Below are 5,558 nucleotides of genomic sequence, written 5' to 3'. Positions count from 1 at the left end.
CCTGGCGTTCTGTTTATTCTTTGGGAAGAAATCTCTAGTCGCCTTTTTAAATTAAAACAGAAAAGCCCAACCTCTCTGTACTTAGAAATTGAAGATTGATTACCAAAACCCTATATGCTAACTAGAACAGTAGTTAAGAACTGCATTGAGATGAACGCCACTGCTGCTCTAGTCATAGCCTTGCCACAGCCAAAGAAGAGGAGGCAGTTCTCGGCATCGTGAACTTAATTTTGGAAGAAAATCTAAACTAAGTCTTTGCTTCTGGTGATGGAGGGCAGGGGGCTGTAACAAAACTTGTAGCCTAATGAGAAGGAAAGTCCATATTGTTACTCGGTGATACACACTTGGTAGCCCTGCACCATGCTCCTGATTCACGTCCCGATGGACCCTGTTGAAAGTCTGTTAATTTATAGACACTGTGGTCATGGGAAGTTTAACCGTCTGAACTTTTTCACAGAATCATCAAAGTGCTCTTTCTAAGCATTTGTCAATTTATGGGTTTATTGTTCCTGTGAGGAGGGGGTTTGTGTACTCTAATCATTTTGTGTGGATAACTGAGAGATTAGTCGCCTAATCCTATCTAGACCGTTGGAGTTCTTGATATGACCTTTTTAAACTTAGATTTAATTTAGGCATGAGTATCACAAGACACCGACACATCTCTGGACAGGCTTATTTTAGGAGAGCTCCTTTTACTAAATGCCTAAAAGGTGGGCAGAAGTTGGGTCCTAAATCACACAATATCCTAACCGAGTAATTTTGGCACAAAATCCTTCTGTCGGCTTGACCAGATTAGGAGATTCACCTCGGTGCCAGAGTCCTGTTCGAAGTATTTAAGGGCCGAAAATTCGCTTGGGTGAAGTTTAATGAAACACACTACCCTGCTGATTCACTTCCCGTTTCTGTTTTTTCAAAAGCGCTCTGTAAATGTGATGCTTTCCTATCTTTTTCCTCTAGGTGTCCAAGTTTTCAGAGATTTTCAAAGCACTGTATCAAGTTCCAGAACACTTTGGTTGTTTTTTTTTTAAATTAGAACGGTCACACATTCAAACATCTGTAGCTAGAGGCTTTGTGGGCAGCTGGTGATCTGCAGAGCACCTTCAGGAAGTATGTAAGTATTTTAGTTCTGAAGTGGCACCTGAAAGTGCCAGGTGCTGCATCTCGGCCGTGAAGAAACTTGCATCATCAGGATTTAATGACTGGCTGCTTCACGCTAGAACACAAAGTTTGGAGGGACCCCTGAAAAAGGGGTATGTGTCCTTGGTGGGGTGTAACAGGTGGGTAGTTCAAAGTATATTAAAAAAAAAAAAAAATTATGAGGAAGGATGGACTGATTTTAAGTTTGAAGAAGGCAGGTACATCAGGGACAAAACTTAATGATCAAAAAAAACCAGTCACCCTTGAGTAGTTAAAGATCTACCTTCCCTCATCTTTATATATAATTTCTCTAGGTTGTTACTGCCTCCCCTATCCTTGGCTGACCTTGGGCTAATTGCATCTGCCAGCACAAGGTTACACTTAGTATTTCCTCTCTTCAAATGGCAAAGGCAGCTCTTTCTGAGTGGAGAACCACGCAGATGAGACACGAGCGTTTAAGGGGAGTGCTAATGGGACATTAATCCTTATGCTAAACAGCAGTGAAAATAAATGTGTTTTGCTCAACCTTCGAAAGTTTGAGAGTTATTTGGTCTGCATAGCTGCAAAAAGAAAAATAGAAGTAGGGAAAAGGACTAGCAAGAAAATAAAGATCCCTTATTAGAATTAAAAAACACATATGTAAGAGTTAAATTTCTAGTGGAATGAGAAAAGTTTTGGGGAGTTTGGGGCTATTTTGTAAGTTCTGTGTTTTTTTTTAAATGTAGTCATAGAAAGGGAAAATAAGATCAATTAAATATTCAAGGGGGAACATGGTTTAAAATCAAACCAGTTCTACAACACTAAGGTATACATTGTGTTATCGAGCCTCAACAGACACAATGTTGATCATGGTTCTGCTGAAATTATGCAAAATTTATATAACCCTAAAGAGACTGTACAGCTGAGAAGCGAGTGGCCATGCTGTATTCTGTAAAGGGAAGGCGTCATCAGATGAGAAAGGGCGAAGCCATCTGAAATGTGAAGGATTCTGTCTCTGAATAAGTTGCTTTTGACCTGGCTGCCTTATTGGACCTGTGTTTTCACTGGCATCACTGTATCTGGAATACTGCTGGGCAGCTGACCGGTATTGGATTTAAAGGAACCCTTTAGCCCACTGTGTTCATTTATATTAAATAAGTCCGTAAATGTCTATATTTGAATCAAAGTACAAAAAGACACAGGAGGCTGTCTATCAACAAGTTCAGTGGCAGGAACTCTTGTCATCCCACTAGCTAAGGTTTGTTATTCTTTTATTTGTAGGAAAACATGAATGCTTTCACTGCTGGTTAAATTGCTGCATGTGTAATGGTCAGGAGCAGCACCAGAATGTTCAGTGCCATTATTTTTTTGTAAAGGCAAGAATTTTCTACTGCCGCTCTCTGTAATGAACATACTTTTTGCTTTATTCAGAATCTCTGAACTTACTGTAACGCTGTTATTTGGCTAGATATAGCCAAATTGCCTTGCCAAATTGCCACCAATGCCCTTCTATAATGTCCAATTCTGCATTTATAATAAATTGGAATAAAATAATGATGGCTTTCCTGTAGAAAATGGGCAAGACGAGAAATAAGCTATTTTAATCCATTACTCCCTTTGTGATGAACCGTGGTATTAGCAACAAAGTAGTTCCTGTGTAGCAGGCGGAGACTACCAAGTGTTTGACTAGCACTGCAAAGCACCCTCTCCTTGTAAGCACCCTCAAAGCGGCTGAAAAGGAGTTCTGGTGAAAAACGACTTAACAGTACATCTCAAATCTGTCTGTTGATACTAATTAGTCTCATTTTTTTCTAAATGTGAATGGAAAAGCATATTTGCATACCTGCTAAGATAAAGCTAGTAATTTAAATTCATTCTGAAAAAAAGAAACTTTGCATTGTGCTTAATTTTACTACTGTGTTTAAGTAACAGCAGTGTAAGTTGTAGGAATTTTTTTCTCACTGTTTTGATTCTCGTTCAGAAACAAATTTCAGGCTTGGAGCCCATAAGAACTGAATTTGTGTTGGACGATTTCAGGGCCTAAGCTGTCTGATATGAATATTCTTTTAATGAGCAATTTAATGGGAAGCAATATAATTTAAGATGACAATACAGAGACTGGAGGTAGTGATCTTGTCAAGGTCCTCAGCCCATTTCTGAAACGCATATAAAAACGTTGCCGTCGTTCCTCACAAAATAAAGGTTGTAGAACAAGAACTTTTGCCTACCCTGGGACTTGAGCTGAAAGGCCACTCTAAGCTTTCTCTAGAAGAATCAGAATAAACTATCTTAAGGATCTAATTTCTTCAAACCGAACCCCTCCTGATTTCTGGTAATATTCTGTGAGGAAAGAAGGTGGAAGATGATCAGAGCTCGTAAAATAACACCAAAGGATTCATAATCATTAGACATTAAGAAACTCATGTAAATACGGCAGTGGCATCTAGAATAACTGAGAATAAGAAAGGAGGAGCGGGTCTGGGGGATTTTTGCGATTCTGTTCACAGTTGTTTTCAAGATGGCTGCGTATTATTCCCGAGGGGGAGGAGTGCTTCTGCTGTGGTAGCTGTGGGTTGTCCCAGGATGAGGTTGGAAGCAAGTTCCCTCATGGTCAGAGGTGGGAGAGGAGACGTGCGGATACTCCGCGGTGATTGCAGAGCGATGCTGTTCTGTGGAAGACGAGCCAGGGGCGGGGAACGGCACGAAGGGCAGGAGCCTGACCCTGCCGCCTGGGTGGGTGGGTGGGTGTGGAGGAAGAGATCTCGCACAACACAAAAGAGACTGATTTTTCTAGGAATAGGTGCAAGAATAAAACCTAGCAACACTCTGCACGTGTAGGCAAGCCTTGAGTGTCACTAGATTTATTTTTTCTTCCCCCTCAGGACTTTTATCAACAATTCAGTTGCTGAGTGTTGTTTTTTTGTTGTTGTTGCTTCTGGGATACAGTTCTGGTAAACCTTGTAGCTTTAAATTTTTTTCCTACTTTCTGAGAGCATTTTTGCACTTAAGTATCATTTGTGTATCAGTCCCAAATTTCCCACCTGTAGGATAACTACTCGTTGTGTTGCTGAACTTCAAGAGTCTTTCAGTAAGCTTTACCTGCTTCATTCACCTGCCAAAGAACCAGGTAGGTGAAAGTTTAAACTATAAGATAACTCTGGGCATCCAGGACCTGTTTATTAAAGTTTACCCCATCACATTAAACAGATTTATAAATGTACTATACTCAATTTGAAAATCATTTTTGTGAGTCTCCAGCCAAGCCTGTTCACGGCGAGAGGGCTCAATGAGCTCAGAGCCCTTCCAAAGGCAGCAGGACAGCATCCTCCACAATGTCCCTGCTCGCTGCAGGGGAGTTGGACTAGATGACCTCTACAGGTCCCTTCCAACCTAAACCATTCTATGATTCTATGTGAATGAAAGTCTACGTCAACATTTCATATGAGGGTAGAAGATAACAATTTTGATGCCCCTTTTGGCATGGAGGTGATAGAGGGTACGCAGTCTGTCTGGCATCGAGATGCTACTGAGAAGCCTGCTGCCTGCATCAGCAGCAAGAGATACCGGCCTTTGAGGTGAGAGGGAAGATTGCAAATGAAGATAGCCCGGGGAAGGCCTTGTGAACTTAGCACCGCTACTGCTACTTTGTGGCTTCTTTACAGAATGGCCGTGCACCAGGTGAGGGTTGCTCGTCCTCAGCAGCCAGAGGCGAGGCGTGGGCCATGAATTCTCAATGCGTGTGCAGTGGTAGCCCATCTAAGGGAAGGACGCGACTGCTGTAGATTATACTGATACCAGGGAGCAGAGAAAGGGCATGCTTCCAAGAGGTTGCATAAAGATAGACTTGGTTGTGACTTCTTTGGCGGCTGGCTCTGTTGAATGATCACAGTGAGTTGGAAGGCTGGCAATAATTATTTGAAGATAGCGGATGTGGATAATGTTAATGGGAATTAATTACAAGAGACGGTTAGCTCTCTGGTAGTAGAGATGCCATTAGGACTATGGGAAGCATATGAAACTGATTTTAAACGTTGAGTTGCAAGCACCAATTACAGCGGCAGTTGACTATAGCTGTAAAGGTATCCCAAAGGCCAATAAAAAATAAAATTGTGTTTCTGAGTAGATGTCTCCCTCAGTGATTAAACCACAAGGGGGATTGCTGCCACGCAAGCTTTAAGTAACTGATGTTAGGATACTTTTCTTTGGCTCTGTTAGGCCAGTGTCTGATTCACACTTGCAGGATCACAGGGGTGTCGTAACTTACTTTTGAAATGCTGGATCTTTTAAGGGAAAACGGCAATAACACTCATCTGATGAATGCTTCAGCGTTAGCATCAGGTTCACCCTTCCGTGGTGAGGGTGGTGCTTTAGGTCTATAGATCCTAAAACACATGAAGTCATTTGTAGAAAGCAGCCTGCAGCACAAACACTGCATTCTTACA

This window comes from Phalacrocorax aristotelis, chromosome 3 (genome assembly GCF_949628215.1).
Source record: "Phalacrocorax aristotelis chromosome 3, bGulAri2.1, whole genome shotgun sequence".
Classification (NCBI taxonomy): Eukaryota; Metazoa; Chordata; class Aves; order Suliformes; family Phalacrocoracidae; genus Phalacrocorax; species Phalacrocorax aristotelis.
Note: the sequence above shows the minus strand (reverse complement) of the source record.